The 18,276-nt window shown below is 30.0% G+C and overlaps 1 protein-coding gene across 2 annotated transcripts in view; it reads right to left on the reverse strand.

Annotated features, from left to right (window-relative positions):
* Nucleotides 1-5,819, reverse strand: part of LOC108563529 (5'-AMP-activated protein kinase subunit gamma-2-like) — a 99,212-nt gene extending 93,393 nt beyond the window's left edge. The window contains exon 1 of one of the 2 annotated variants that reach the window (XM_017922230.1): nt 5,249-5,819. The gene's annotated coding sequence lies outside the window, so the exon portion shown is untranslated. The remainder of the gene's footprint in view (nt 1-5,248) is intronic. The other variant, XM_017922229.1, reaches the window with a different exon arrangement.
* Nucleotides 5,820-18,276: the final 12,457 nt, after the last annotated feature.

Below are 18,276 nucleotides of genomic sequence, written 5' to 3' on the forward strand. Positions count from 1 at the left end.
TATTTATAGCATATGCAAGTGAAATTTTCTAAAACCAAATTACTTTTTTTTTTAATCTAAGCGATTGGACAATTATATTTGGAAAGAAATAATTTTAGATTATTCATTACATTCAATTATAATTTATCTTTAAAAATCGTATATATTCAGTCGAATTCGAGTATTGTAGGTATTTTTTCAGATCGAAATAGAAAGGATGACACATGTCATTTGCAGATAAGTGATAGATAAAAAAAAACAAGTTTGACAATATATGACATTGACAGATGTCATAATGAGTGATACTGACAGTATTAAGTGACAAGTAAAAATGTCAGCAACAATTTTCGACATCATACTGAAATATTTTATTAGCAAAATTTTATGATAGTGACAGTAATGACAAATTTATTGATCGAAATAGATGACTGTAATGACAGATGTCATTGGTAGAATTTCAAAAGATATTTAAATGATAGAAGAAAATGTCAGACAATATATGACGACAATTAACAAATTTGAAATAGTTCTATTGATCAAGGTATTTAATATTGAAATTGTAGATTGGAATGTGCTTTAATTTAAACGTAAACACACTGTATATATAAAAATTAAGTGCGAATTGTCGGAGGTAATGAGGTGCGAAAGTTGGAAAGTGTCGTATGCCATTTGAAATGCTTCCAAAACCGTGACTAAAAATCATTTCTGTGACACACACACACTCATGTTAGTTATTAAATATAGATATTCATCTGTGGAACAGCGCAGACAGACAAGTCGGCTCCTCCGCGGATCCAAACAATGCAATCCAATGCAAATAAATGAACGCAATGGAAGTCCAACGTGCACGCGGCATTCCGCTTAATGATTTAGAAGCATGTGATCACTGTTTAGAAACCATTCATTAACAATCCAACGGTTTGACGCAAATCGAATCAGCTCTAAAGCACCTGCACAATAATTTACAATAAGTATTCCGCATAAATTCAATTCTAGGAATTGAGTATTACAACGAAACTATGCGTCAGAAACGCATCAATTTTCATCGGTTATTTTCCCATCCGTATCAACACAAATATCATCCCATTAACAGATACAAAACAAAAAATGTATTAATATCGCCGGGGAATACGTCACAGCCAATTAAGCGAATCTAATTTCCCGGAACGTTCTTTTCTTTTATTTTTAATTTCTTGATGTGTTTGTATTTTTGAAGCAGTGACATAATTGTAGGTGTTCCGAGAAGCGTATTGATTAAGATCCGACTATTTTAAGCAACTTCGTAGCTTATTCTATGATCTCACCTATGACATTAAATTAATGTCGTGGGTCGGGACTGAGTTCATATACACTTCAACTTACATTAACGGACCTTGCGACTACAAATAGCATTGATATTACGCACGTATATAACATTTTTTATCGTCAAGATAATATTTAACTTAAGATTAGAATTCCTTGTACCTTGAAATACCTGTACTGTGTACTTTTTTTATACTATTACGAAAGAGAGTAAAAACAAAAATTGTTTCTTTTAAGTATACAAATAATATTTATAAACATATTTATTTTTTTCAGTATTTATTACACTACCTTAAATTGGGAAGCATCAAGGAACAATTGCGTAAATGGACAAAGGAATGTTGTATTTTCTTTGCATCCGTTATTTGAAAACCAGAGTTAAATCTTTTGGAAAATATTCAACACTAACATTTGAACATAAATATAAAGTGTTAAATGTCACTTACTAAATATTTGAACATTATGAAGTGTTTGCGCAAGGCCGCAATACAATTAGCTGACTGAAATTTCCGAGGTTTGTCATACATCATAAATTTTATAGAATCAACAGATTTAGTTTTGGGTTTTCTACTTTTTCAGATGATTAATTATAATATCTTTTCGTAAAACTAAAGTCGCTTGAAAACATAAATTTACAACATTCAACGGTCTTGTTAAAATCATAATCTCAGTTTTAATTTCAGCATTCAACTTATAGCCCAAGATGGCAGGTTGTGAATGAACAATAAAAGCTAATAAAAAAAAGTTTTAATTTCATAATTTCTAACTTTACATTTAATTACAAATGTGCATAGATCCAACGAATTGTTGTTCTTATAGTCAACTAAAATGGAACTAAATAATAATGTAACTTGATCATAAAATGAAGAATTTCATTAAGAAACAAAAACATTGTCATTACTTCAAATAGTATAACCCTGGCAATTAATTAGTACTGTTGCTATAAATAAAACGAAATGATCGAAAATGTGCTGCACTTCATTAGCAAAATTCAGATAAATGATTGTCCAATAAATGAATCTATTTATAACGCTTGGATTATTTCATACATCCACCATTTCACTGGATAAATGTGATCAATTGCAGCAGCATTATTCGTAGGTTTCAGTGATCATTGATCACAGTTAACGGACAATCGGATAATTTCATTAATAAATTGTTTATGCCGTCGATTATCAATTGATTTCATTTGCGGACACTGAGTATGCATTTCCTACCTTAGCAACACGCAACTTTACATTGATAAGAGAATCCAGTCGAGTTTTTTGAATACTGCAAATAATTTACTTTTTCTATAACAATGTTGACAGAATCGTGATCCAAATTAAGAAACAATAACTCATTGTTTGCCTACTCCAATACAATGAAAGTAATATCTCAAACCTTCACTATATAGAGACAATTAAGTTAAGTTACATTTTCACTACTTCAAATTATCAAGATTTGAATGCAATAGGAGAAGCTATACTTTTAAACAAATCGTTGCTGTGGAAACCACGAACACAAGCCAACTTTACATAAAATATATAAAAAGTAGTATAAATTGACGTAAAATCTATATCTAATTAATTTAACATGGTAAAAATTGATTTTATTGCCAGGTTTACTTTTTTAAAACTATTACTAAATGTAACTAATTCTCTAATTTAATAGTTATGACATGATTTGCTTCAAACATTACCAATAACATTTAGTTTTGATTGAAATAACAGTAAAAATTAAGCTGTATGGAAATATAAGTAATAACAAAATAAACTTTTGTCAATTTGTATCAATAATATATATTTTAAATTATTTAAGTAATTGTACAATTATTGGACTAAATATTGTTATTAATGTAAATTTTATTAACCTATATTTGTCTGTTGTTGTCATGGAAATATTTGTTAGATAATTCATATTTGATATTCATAATCATTTAATGGAGATTCAGTATTTAGACATCAATTACATTCATAATAAAACAATCACTATTAAAAATGTGTACCTCGAAACCTTATATTGTAATCCATTTCAATGAATCGAACAACTGTAATAATAAACATATACATAAAGACCATATGCCCAGACCCTCTGTTCAAACATAACGGTTTTGTTGTTTCAAATACCTTTTTCAAAGGCATTCGACAAACACTTTTTTTTTTCATTTTTCACTCTAAGCAAAACCTTTTCCATAGATTTCTCTTCTTTTATGTAGCATTTTTTTTACAACTGTTTTCGCCTTCACATCCAGGATTTCTAACAAACTGCATTCTTCGCATACTATACTTGCATATTCTTAAATGAAAGCATTTTAAAAAAGAAATACATTTGAAATGTGTATGTTTTTCAACTAGCTGTTCTAAATAATTTTAAATGTAAATAAGTTAGATATTTTATATAAGTATAATCTATTCATTTAAAAGTTTCATTTATTTTTATAATAAAAAACCTTTACTAAATTTCAAAACAATTTAAATTAATATGTATTAAAATTATGTAACTTACAATTATAAACAACGACATTTTCCTATTTTTACTTTATCTTTTGTTTATAACTATTGCATGTAAACTATTTTCATTGTCTAGTTTGTATAGGATATTTACTTGCATAGATATAGAATTGTGCAAAAAAAACAAATATTATATAATATATAAATTTGCCAATTTTAGATTATAATTTGATGAATTATGTGAAAAAAGTTAATTCATTTTATATGAAATATTAAATTATAGTAGAAATATGTATTGCTTTCAAAATGTATTGTTACCATTTTAATAAAATTAATTAATTTACAAAATTGTATTCATTAATAATATTCAGATATTACACTATATTCTGAAAACTGCTTTTATTAAATACCTAGAATATATTAATTGACAACCAAAATAAGATCAGTTATATTAGTTATAACATAAAATAAATCTATTAGTGTAGGTTTGTAACAATGCACCTAACAGGAAGATTTTCTTGTAGTTCCATACATTTTTTTTTTCTCACGAAAGACTAAAATCAAATGTGGAACGAGGATGTCGGACGTATGGACAGTTCGAAATTGGAAAGCCCTTTCCAGGTAGAAAAGATCTTTCATCCCGAATCTACAATGGCTAGAAAACGTGCAAACGGTTAATGGAAAAACTTTCCACGATCCGAATTGGATGCAATCCTCGTGATAACGAAACCTCTTGACCGTCCGAATCAACTACAGAAGAGTGCAATCAGGATCAACCTCGGGCGCATTTCAGCTTGCGCTTCGCGTTATTTGCTGTTTGATAATGTTAGAATCAACAAAATGGGCGATATTTTGATACCGCATAAACAAACATCATAGTCAGCGCAGCCTACACTTTTTTGTGTGTGTATGTATAAATATATACTACATATAAGTTCGAGTATAGAGAAAAACACATTACCAACATGAGACTTGTTTTTTTTCTAAATTATTATTATTATGGGAAATCGTAACTGAGTTATGTAAACATCAATCGGAATCGGATGGAAAATTTTGTTAAAATAACTCAAAATCTATTTCATGTAATTGCTGCGTCTCGATCAGTTGAAAATGTTATTTTCATGATTTTTGGTGGTTTACTTGAATCTGGACTAATCGCTGCATTAGATAAGATAGCAAGCACATTTTGAGGTGCCAAAAAAATCATCATGTGAAGCAACTTTGGGACTTTTCCAATGGGGTAATTAAAAAATATGCCGGATGGACAATAGCGCTTCGTTCTTCTCGCTTTAGTTTGTTTCCCCTTTTCTGTTTGTGCAAATGAGCGTTATGTGACTTTTATACAGACTGCATGTCTCCAAGAACTGCATAATAAAAAAATTGCGCTGCTCCAAAATAAATAGGTTAGGTAACCCGTCAGAAATTAAATGTCCCAGACGTAATCTATACCAAGTCATTTGTTTACTTATATTTTTTTTCTGTTTTGTTTTCCTGAAGGGGCGGAGGTGTCGCGAGGTAACGTAAACAATACAAACCTGGATCTGTTAGCAACGGACAAGGCATATAACGGTGTAACAGTTGACATTTAGTAATCCCACTTCTTGCTATGCGGTAAACATCCTAATCGCACCAAAACAAAGCACTTCAAAAAAAAAAATATATATATAAAAATATATACTTGATACCAAAAAAAAAATATATAAAACAATGTATAAACCAAATGAAAAACAATAAATCGAGCACTCCAATTAACGAACTTGTTTCGATCACGCACTTTGCATTACTTAATGAAATTAATGGATAGGGCAGCAGTAACAAAAAAAAAAAACAACAACAGCAAGAAGAAGAAAAACTTAGTGTTTCCGTGTGTTTGCGAAACTGCACTACAGGCACAACAAAAATCGCACTATGACCAACCGATTGTGGTGTAAAGGTCCTGTCCTCCTGTTTCGTCCTCTTCTTTCGTTGTTACGGATGACGTATTGACGGAACGAAGGACGACGGCAACTTCACAGCACCGTTTGTTTATAACGCAAACCGGCGACTGATCGTATCCATGTAATGCATGGACGTCTTGTCCACGGCTAACCCAAAAGACAAAGCCGGAGAGCGAGTGTGTGTGTACACATAGTTGGGGAATCACGCGCAGAGCGGCGCGGCGCGCTCTCCCTCCGACAGACTACAGCGACCGCGTCAGCTGATCATTACCAACATAACGCACCTCAACCTCGCAGCTTGAACGCAATACGACAATCCGTACCACACGTTCAATCACTATATAACAACAATGTTATTCAACTTTGTTCTTCCTCCTCATTCCTATCACATTTCAATTTGTATAACCTATCGATTAGTCATGAAACTCAATTGACCTACATGAATTTGAAAGAAAACATTAGCAACCACAAAATACTATCATCATCTGCTTGATGACCTGAATTTATATTAATATATTTATAAGTTTATATTAATTTCTTTTTATATTTTATATCTTTACGAAATTCCATTTAATATTTACAATAACGAATTTAATTAATGTTCTTTTAATGATAGATTTAAATAAAAATAAAAGACATAAAAAAATGTCATTCAATATTGTATCTACTTCAACAAAGTCTATATTGATTTATAAGTCTAATAAAAATGATCGCAATATATGATAATTTATGTTCTTTATTAATATCATTTTATTGGTAAACTGCACCTCGAACTGGGCTGAGCCCTAACGACACCAAACTGCAGTTACGAGTGATTTATATCAGTGTTTCTCCTTTTGGTGCATTAAAAAATTTAAATGACCCCCCGAAAAATGGGTATATATAGAAAAACATACCGTCCCGTCTATCATCAGTTTTTTTATATACTTTGTAATAATTTTGTATATATAAAATTATATATGTTATTTTCTTCCCACAACTGTTTGTTACTAACCTAAGAAACAACCTATTTCATCTCCGTCAGCTAAGTGAAACTAACAAAAATACAATACAGTTATACAACTTCTATTAACTGATACAATTTACTTAGAAGATTATTACTTATATTGAGCCAAAAGCTCAGTCACAAATATTGAAAAAACTTAATGTTATAGAAAAAATAAGTTAAATACTATATTAATTCTACCACTATTCACATCAAATAAGTATAGCTTCAAAGTCATATCTTTATATTCATCATTGTTGACCTGAATTTATTGTAATGTATAGTATTTATATATTTTCATCTCACGTTTAATAAAACATAACATTTCTCACCGTCTTATATTATTTAACTTTGTTATTTTATTCACTTTAATCATGCAATTCTTAATTTTGTATTTTCTAATTTATTAACAAAAAATAATTACTTAATTTTACTTAATTACTTTTTTAAATAATAAATCATTATAATGAATGATCAATATGTAAATAATAATAAACATAATTATTTGCATATATGCAACCAACAAAGATTATTGACTACATGCCTATATAGTAATCTAAGATATTCATTTTTAAATTATCGACGTATCGATGTAAAATATTTATATTTTTTATAAGTAATAATTAAATAAGAAGTCTTTTCACCCTAACAATATGTATTTAAATGATTTTATATATTATTTCATTATTTTTGACTGCTAATTTCTACCAACATAACACATCTATCAATAATATTATTTAACATCTTCTCACATTACAAGAAATAAATATGTTTATACTAAGATTGTTTTAAAATAAAATAAAGATAATAAAATGATTATAATCATCACCTACAGTTGTTTTCAAGCAAATGTCGTTCATTTAAAATATACGAAAAAATATAGTCAAAAGTATGAAAATTTATTGAGTTTCAATCTTGATAATAATACCATAACTTTGAGTTTCTTGCATTTATATAAACATTAATATGTTTTAACATTGCACATATTTCCCATTACAATATTTTTCTGTATATTTATCAAATATTTTTGTTAGAAATAAACTAATAAATAATACTTATTCCTTATTTGCAATTATAATTCATATGATAATTAAAATAATAATATTTATTGCAAGAGTCGTGCATGAAAACGTATTTATATTTTTTTTAAATTTATATACATAACCTGCCAACATAAAATATTTAATAAAATAATTAACTGCTTAAGTTAATTAGCTTAACATATTAAGATAATTAGTTTAAAATCAATTATTGAGTTATATTGTTACTTTTCATTATATCTTTGTACCTACAGTTTTATAAAAGTAAAAAATGATTACATATATTTGCATTAATGCAAAACTAATTAGTCAGACAGATAATATTTTTCAATACAATTTAATTAATTATTTACTTAATTAATAAATCGTTTAAATAATATATTAGATATATTGATTCAATATACGTATATGAATTGAGCGAGAAATTGAAGTGCGATAATTGGCGATGAATGTTTGAAGAATAAACGTCAACGCCATTCTACCAAAACACAATTCAAGTTCCCTATTGAAACGAGCACTCAATTTAGCAGCGTTACAAAAATGTGAAAGAAAAAAAGATTTTTCATTCATTTTCCTTATTGTTTTGGCTGCATTCTACCCGCAAAACTCCAAATTAACTAATTGCAACAAAATGAGTATACTCAAAAAAAGTGTCGCGATTTTATTTTAGTTATATTGCAAGTACATTTCTGTACTTGCGATTAAATAATTGGAATAGGTTTAAATTTAGAGGCTGCGCCGAATACCGTTCTATACGTGCATATGCCCTACATTTCACCACCATGCGAAATTTAATAAAATATTTTTGCATCTTGCACCGTTCGTGCGCAAATGCGATTGATACGTCACTTCCGGATCGTGCGATGCATTATTCATTTGTATTGCACATCGCGTTTCGTTGACGACGTTTCGAAGGAAATACTGAATGTAATTTATTTATTTCGTGAAGATCTGGCAGTCTAAAATGCATTTATCTTTGCGTATGTTTTGCATGATGGATAAATTTAATAAATGTTTATATGTAATAATAGAAAAGTATTTTTTTTATAATTTTCATAAAAGTCATAACAAATATAGTCACACACTTAATTGGCATGACAACAACAATTATCAATTTTTCATTTAGTATCAAAAATACTAGTTGCTATGGTGGATCTAAAAAACGGAATATGGTGATTCCGTATGTATTGAGATTATTATTAACCTTTTATAAATTAATATACGTTTTTAGACCACTCTACAAATATGAATAAACATATATATTATTGGTTTTAAAAATTGTATGAATCATTATAAAATATATGATTCTCAATTAGTCTTAAACAACTGGCTACTTTTTATAAAAAGCAGTTTTTATATATAAGTGCGTACTTATAACATAAATGTATAAGTAACACTTTAAAATATATTGATAATTTTACATCAATTTCATAAAGTTCACTTTAATTCATTCATACGGTAACTAAATTTATATATTATTTAAATATAAATTGTAATACTAATTACATACTAAGTTATGATAATTATTTGTAAATTATACTAAAGATAATCGGTAAATCAATAAATAAGAGCACTTAAATACTAGTTTTAATTTTGAGTTAAATATGATTATAGTATAAATAAAATATAATACAGATACTATAAAAAGCAACGAAAAGAGGCATAAGACTGCAGTTGGCATTTAGAGATTATTTGGTAATATTCATAAAAATAGCCCGAGGATGTTTACTATGCTTTGATACATTATTATTGATTCTATAAAAGGTTTCCGCTTTCAAAGTATCTTTTCTTTACCGAAAATCGTATAAAATGAAATATTTTGAATCTTACTAGTCTAATATTTATCATAAATCTCCTACTTAAAAGCCTTTCTAAAGGATTTACTTATTTTCATTTCAACAAATTCAATGATTTCAGAACTTCCAGTATATGTACCAACTTAAATAATATATGTCTCCATATATTATATTATAAGTGACAGTATTTTTTGTTTTAATTATATACACATCTCTTATACGTCTGCACCAGAGGTCGGTGAACTTTTTTTTTATCTTTTGTCCCAAAATATATTAGTTTACGTCTTGATTACCCCTTGATTATGACGAAAAGGGGATGGATGTTGTATAGCGAATCTCAATATTTTTCATTGATACATAGATTTTTTTGAATTGCATTAACCCCTAGAATTCACTTATACCCCCGTTTGGAGTAATTTACACCGGTTCGCCGACCCCTGGTCTGCACATAATGTGGATGCACCATTACGTCAATGACAGTTTAGCATGACAACGATCAATAGATTAAGTCTTTTAGTTGAAGATTTTATCACGAGATGTCTAAGCTACGTTTATTTTAAGTTATGAATTATGTAAGTTGAATAATGTCTATCGTCACCACCTGTGTCAGTAAAATCCGATACAAAGGGATGAGAATAAAAAAACAAACATTTCTTTGTGTAGTTGCACCAACAAGTGGCAGAAATAGGGAAATGATATATCAAAAGTATAAGCTAGAGAAAATTGTCACTTACAGAATCACTGTTGTTCGCTTCTTCGATGCTAAAGTCCCAGCTGGGTTCGGGTGTGTTGGCTCTGCTGCTGTGTGTGCTTAAGTATTGCAAGGGCGGAGTGTTGGTTTCGTCTAAGGCATGATCTTCGGGGATGGTGGCAAAGTGCTCACCTCCACGGTGTCGTGGGGCTGGGGATTGGGGTGGTGCGGTGCCCTCCCCGGAGGTGGGCCCGCTTGACACTACCGTCACATTGAAACGACGGTTGCTTGGCGTGACGACCACTCCTTAAACAAAGTGTAACGAAAATACCACAATCAAGAATAATACAAATTACATAATGCATCATCATAGATTAAAAAAAAACAATCAAAAGGATTCGTTTACATAAATATCATTAATATGGCAATTAGTTGGGTGTAGTAGCCGAAATAAGTTCTTGTTTATTTATAAAGCTGCACCAACACTATGCGTGATATGAGATACACATATTTATCAGGCATACCAATTCCTATATAATAATTTATATTTCAAGTTGTGGTTGGTATACATTGGTTGGTTATTATGGAATCTTGTACCAACTTAAATACAAACATGTCAGTATATTTATTTAATACTATTAGAATTTCTTAAACACTGAGTATGTCTACAATTATGTTTTATATCACTCATAATGTGGTTACAACATGACACAGTTAAATAACCCATCTTTTAAGTAGTTTTGTCTATTTTATATGTATATGTTTCATTCTTAAAATGATATTCATTTGTAGCTTCCTTTTTTCATTTTAGACACAAATTTTCTTGTTTTTTTTTTTAATTTTATTACTACGTTTCAACATTTATTATGCAATACATTATTGTTAGTTTTAATAATAAGAATTATAAAATAAATATAACGTCAAACCAAACGTCTGAAATTTGTTTCAGGTTAAAAGCATGATCGAAAACAACAGGACTATTTTTAATACAAATGACGCGCGTGATCAGTACTTAGTCTCGCGTAGCAAAAATGCACAAGGTGTCTTTCTTTATTTTAAAAGAGTTGCGTTTCATTCTTTAAATTGAAAATAAAATCTATCTAACACATAATTTGATATACATAAAAAGTAAAGTTTAATAAATTATAACATGTAAACATATAAGTACCGATATATTTAATTACATTATAAAGAGACGTGAAACAGACCTAAAAACTTGTTGATACTTTAAAATAATCTTTATATTGTATACAAAATGATCTGTTTTGCAGTTGGAAACACCAAGTGAGTATAAAAACCTACAGTTAAGTAATAATTGTCACTTCTGATGTTCTAATGAAAGAAACATTGTATAAATCCGAAAAAGTATATATTTATATTTTAATTATCTACAGGTTATGTTTATATTTAAAATTAAAGGTAGTTAAACAATATTTCATATTAACCAAGCATACGCATTTGGCGACATCTAATCATAATAAATAACACCAATAAAAAAAATATACAATATATCACCACCATTGGTACATTAGTAACTTAGGTTACATAAAGTTAACATTAAGTTACTCGCGTAAGTTTGACAAACTTTCTTGGCATTTATCTCGTTGTGTGTACACACCGTGAAATGAAAGATTATAATCTTCACCGAAAACTCAACCCAAATATTTGAATTATAGCAAAATAATTTAGCAGACTACGGCCAACAGATGGTAATTTAGGAAACATAATATAAAACGTTTCCATTCTACAGCGAACAGCAAAAATTGGATTATTGCCAATAAAGTCACAAAATATTGTACTTAAATATTTTCATTGTGGAAATTTTCAAACAATGTAATGTACATATTCATTGCTCGACTGTTGATTCAAATTTAATAGAAGATAAACGTTTTTAAAAAAAAAAAAATGATAGAATAATTTATAATAATAATATAGAAATTATTGTTTGAATTTTTTTTGTAGCCCTTTGCAATTTACTGTAGTAATGTAATTTATAATTACTAATATTAATACAGCTTTCTTATAATTTGTTGTTAGTATTTACTATGTTAAATGACATTTGTAGCAGTAATACAGTAATATTGATAATTGTTAGTGTGATTGAGGCGATGTGCGTCAGAACTCTTGGACATTATTTATAGTACAATGGGCATATTTGGGTTACTAAACGATATTGACGTTTATACCCTTGCTTGGATATAAAAGTCACCACAGCACACCAACTGTTCCATAAATTTAGAGCTTCTGTTCACTCGCTACAAATATTTGTTATAAATCACGTTTACTGACAGCTACAAATTATGTTACAATTAATATTCTTAGCATGCATAAGTGCTGTGTCTGTCAGTTAAATGAAGAATGTTAAACAAAAATGTAAAGAAGATTAAAAGAAAAACCTGAAAGGAAAAGAAGATGTAAGAGAAAAATAATTAAAAGTACGCACCTGTACGTGGCTGTCGACGCCACGAAGACTTGTGAGATGACGTTTTGATAGATTTTAAGCCATCATCAGAAAATTAATCCAACAGAAGAGCACTGAACACATAGAGTCTTGCATGCACTTTCGAACTGTGTCATAACCAGATGTCTTTCACTGCAATCCGACAATAAGAGATAGAATAAAAAATCAGAAAAGAATGGAAATATATACAAGAGATTTCAGCGTATCAATAAGATCTTGTGTAGATCTTGGATGCTCTCTGTGCGTGTGTCATGTGAGTGTACAACAAATACATGTAGTAGTATTTCTATTTTCGTTGAAACATTCTGTTTCTCGTAGGAAAGCTAAATATAAACGTGACTTATAAACACACTTGCAATATAAACACGTCGGAAGGGATATCGAAATGTGAATTTTTTGATACACAACCACAATCATACAATTATAGTTGGCATAGCTTAAATTCTTTTCATTTTGAGAGAGAATATTCTGAAGAAAACCAAAAAAAAGCTCGCTATTTTTCTCGCACGCCCACTGTTGCATGAAAACTGTAATCGACATCTGCAGGATGTTTCTTTTGATAATACTAATCGTGGTGTTTACTTTACAGTTGAAACACATCAGTAATTTATGGTAACTGCTCTTTCAGCTGATACTTAAATAAAAATAATTTTATATCACGATCGAATTATGTTATTCAAAACAAAACAATAAATTGACCCGAAATTATGCATATTTTCACATTCCTTTATATAATTTTAATCCGGATTCGAATGGATAGACGCAGTGGATACGATCTCAACAAAACATTACGCAATAAATTGAATACCTCGTCCATCTATTGAGTTGTCACGAAAGCTTCAAGCAAATATTATTTTATTTTACGAAGTAATAAATATACTTGTCATGAAAATTAAGCAATGTTCCGCGAATTGGTGATCTCAGTATAATGAAGTCTAAAATCAAACACTGATGATTTTTAAGCATTAAAACAAACCTAAACAAATATTATGAAGAAATAATGAAAATGTATTATTTTTTTTACAGTTTTCCCCAAGTAAATTTACATTAAATAATAATTTTGGTGTATTTAAAATAAATCTAATATTTCCAATTATATTTTAAAATGACATGTTTTAAGTTCTGATTATAAGTTGGCGTAATATAACTACTGTCAAATTGATTAGTGACAGAAACGTCAAATCAAATTCAGTATTTAAACATACAGTAAAATACCGATTATACGTGTCAATTCGGGAACGTTAAAGCACGGATAACTGAAAAATATGGTTAATACAAACTTCGCTTTTATTCCTATATAGAACTAAAGGTACAATCTCTATTATAACGTCAATGTAAATATTATTTGAAAACATATGTCATACGCAATCGTTTTCGCAATGTGCAACACTGGAATTCTGCCAATAGTGAATTCAGAAACGCTGTACCATTACTATAATTTTTGGAAACGTCAAACAAATTTTGACAGCTTCAAATTTGACATTGCCATATGAAACAAGAACAGAAAAAACTATTGATTTCGCGCTAAAATAATAAATAAAACTCTACTGAACAATTTGAATTTGAAATTAAGTTCTATTTATAGGTTTAGCAGTTAGCAATTAGCATACTCTCCAATTAATATTCGATCTCCTGAATTAGCGAGCAGACGTTTCCAGCGCCTTCGCTGATTGCCGTGATGGAATTAAGACGGCCGTACTAAAATTAATTCTGCGCAAGAACTCGTTTTTTTTTTTACTGAATTCGGTATGCAAATTTAAGCTTTTCTTTCTTCCTAACTCAATATTGATTTTGAATCCTTCTTGAGATGTAACAAAATCGTTTTCAATCTCCAGTATTAGCATTTTAAAATAGAATACAACAACTGTAAAATATACAAATAGTAATGCTATTTAAATGATTAACATATCAAATAAATACTATAGTAATAACATCTTTTTAGTAGAAGTCAGTGGCAGTTTGCGACCGGTGTTGAAAATCTACTGTTTTAGATTCGCAGCTGCAGCTGATTCTTCGTATGCTCAAATAAGGATTGTTTAAACGGGCGCAGAAGTAGGTGAATCATTGTGACGCAGATGAGCGACGTTTTCGTGCCCAAATAAGGCAATTATTAAAATAACCACCTAACTTTTATTGCTTTTTATCAAACGCGCAAATATATGAAATTAAAATTGAATATACAATTTTAATAATCCATAAATACAAGAAATTATTTATAATTACTACTTATTAATTAAAATCTTTACTATTTTCGTATAAAGTATTTATATTAATACACGATATACAAGTGAATTACTTTGCAAGTAATGCTACTAAATGTATTATTTTAAATAGTTGTTCTGTAATTTGTAAAATAAATTTAATTTCTCTCAATAGATCTGAGAAACGCAAATTTGTGCTTGCCCATTTTCTTTCCGATTGGTTTAGATTTGGAAAAAAAATATCCGTTAACAAAAAACTTTGCGGGCTGACCCGAACGATAGAACCAATAAAATGGTGAATAACGAAAAAAAACCTGACGTTGCCGATCCCACGTTTAGCATTTGGCGATATGATTCGCAGCTCCAACTAAATTTTTTATGACTCTCTTATCTGGTGTTCGAAATTCCTTCTTTTTATGGCCCAATAAGTATAGTTTAAACGTTTAAATCAGATGTGATTCGTCGTGTCTCAGACACAATGGCGATAAAATATTTGAATTAAAAAATACATATTTTCTTATTATGTTGCCGACACTCGAATAAAATGTTTGAATTAATATCTATTAAAATATAAATAATATATAGATAATTATTATTTACAATTTTAAGCAAGATGTTATGTATTAATGTTTTTATAATTTATTTTAATTTAAAAAATATTTTATTAAAAAAATCAATGCTTTGTGTAGTTTTCATGTTACGTTATTGATTTTCTCGTGTCGTCGAACTACATTTATTTCACGCCGCGTATATAGGTTGCATTTGATGAAATCATTTAAACAAGCTTGATTTTTAAGCTAAACTCGATTAATGTATAATATTCAATGATTGATTTATCAAATTACGTTTTTCGTATCTAATATTTTTATCAAGATATCGTCTGTGAATGTATATTTTTTTACAAACCGTTTCGTGTAGCTTCATTAGAGTTAAACAACTTACAAACTTTTCATGAAGAAGTTTCAGTTTATCGTATTTTGTGGAAAGAAAGAACTGAAACTTTCAACCCCTACTAGACTCTGCCATGTTGCAAAATCGATATGCTGTGCACACTATGTTTCCACGATGCGGAGTGATAAGATTAGGCGGCACTTGTGATGTAGCGATGTTATTGACTCAAGAAAATCACCTTTCGTGACAACCCAATATGAGAATTGCAGATCAAATCGAGATCCATTAATATAATGCAAAGAATAATAGAGGGGAAAAAAGGTGAACGAAAGTAAGAACAACAAAATAATTACCTACGGCCGTTTTAGGAAAGGAGACGGCACGCGATTTGCACAATGTGCGAGCGAGAAAGAGAGCGCTATTGGGTAACAACTGCTGGCATGACGTAACGGCGACGTGCAATAGCGTGGAAAGCAATTAGGTGACTATGTATGAGCGAAACAGCATAAATCGATTATCCTTAGAACGAGCGGGTAAAGAAGGATCCAGTTCGCTCTTTGTCCGGTCAGATGGTCAGAATAACCGAGCGAGTTACTAAAAACAAAAGCGAAAAGAAGAAGAAGAAATAAGCTACCTGAAGAAGAAACTGAAGCACCAAAATCTATTAGACTCGAATCACGGCAATTAATATCGACTGCAGCTGAGTATCAAAGGCGACATGCACTATTTGCACCGTATCAGTGTAGATATCTGTTGCTAGGATAAATCGGGCGTGCAATAATAAATAACAAGTGAATTACAACAAAACAACAAAGGCAAACAGATTGATAAAATCTGTACAATTTAATTTGTGAGAATCACATTTATTTGGAGCGCGAGAACATTTGTAAATATTTGATGTTTGCGAATTTATTTCGAGTGCAGAACAAATTTCTCGCTCGCCTCTAATATTACATGCTCCAGGTTTTGCACATCTGCGGATGTCGCAGAAATTCTCTCTGTCTTTCTCTCACCGTATTTTAATTGCTGGATGAATCTCGTTGCAACTATTTCTACGCTGTTATTGTAATATAAACTATGTGCGGAAAATCGATCGAACAGTCCTTGACTTTCACCTCCGCGAAATCCGCAGCATGCACCGCAAAGTCCGAAAACAATCCGAAAAAATAAATTATTAAGATAACAATAATTTTTTGGGAGAAGCTGTCTTTCGCACAAACAGAAGAATTCGGTGTACCGGTACTGTTAGTTAAATCGGAGATGATGTACAGAGTGAAAATTAAAACTGAGCTTGCTTGATATTTAGAAGTTGTCCGGTTACAGCGTGAGACGAAAGTATTATTATTAAGTCTATTTTCGTCTTTGGCTTAGGCTTATGTAAAATGCGCTCTCCTCCTGTCTGCGTGTTTGCTGTTTGATTGCAGATGCAAGTGAGTTTTGCTGGCTTTGGCTTCAGCGGAAGCAGAGATAGCTGATGCACGGGGGTAGGCGCACTCGTTGATACTTAGTAGTTATTTAATAGCAAAACAATGATGCGATTTGTATGATGATGATGTGATGAGATTGACGGTTGGTTGATCTCAATCTCTTCTCTTATTAATTTCGTTTCTTTTCTGGCGGTTATATGTAAATAAATGGGTGCACTTCGAACCGTAACGTCGGAATTGATCGGGAGATTTTCAGCCGGTTTTCAGCGAATCTTGCGTCCACTACTAGCTGAAACTGTGCAACTGGCGATGGGAATTAGAGGTGGCGCCACCAGTAAACTGGGTCACGAACTAAACGAAGACGCCGCTCCGACTGCTGCCTGCTACAAACCAATGCAAATTGTACATTGCCGAGGGGGAGGATTGATTTTTATTTTTCTGCTGGCAGTTTTTTTTTTGTAATCGGATCGTTTTATTTGTCCGTCTTCTTCTTTCACACTTTTGGGGCGCATTTCCAGGGATGCGCGAATCAAACGCGAAAGGAAAAACAATGTTCAAACTATTTTCGCGATGCGCGCATTCCTCTCGTTTACCGCAATAAATTTGTTAAACGAAATGTATCCTGTTTCGCTATCACATCACATTTCCGCAATTAATAACACTCTGAAATGCAATTGCATTAAAATGCATATTTTAGCAACGAACGAATGGCACCACACTTCATTCAATTTATATATTTAATTAAAAATTATATAAATATTAACTTAAATCAAAACACTTATGAAATAATAAAAATATTTATTGCGCAAATATCTTATTTCTTTAAATTTGTCAATTTTAGATCTGTAAAATTACTCTAATAAATAAATGACAAATAGATATTTCTTACAATAGAAAGTAATAATTATATTAATTTTGTTGTTTTAACTATATTCACTGAGAAGTAATAAATACAGAAATTTAGAAATTAATTGAAATTATTATACAAAATGTATTATATAATTCATTAAATCTTTTCCAGATATTCAATACGAACATGTTTACATTTAATACCTAATATTTAACTTCGCAATATTTTTTTAATTTGGAAATATAAATCTTCGATAAAAAAACTTTTTAAACAATACGTTTATA

This window comes from Nicrophorus vespilloides, unplaced genomic scaffold, assembly GCF_001412225.1.
Source record: "Nicrophorus vespilloides isolate i.1.1-1 unplaced genomic scaffold, Nicve_v1.0, whole genome shotgun sequence".
Classification (NCBI taxonomy): Eukaryota; Metazoa; Arthropoda; class Insecta; order Coleoptera; family Silphidae; genus Nicrophorus; species Nicrophorus vespilloides.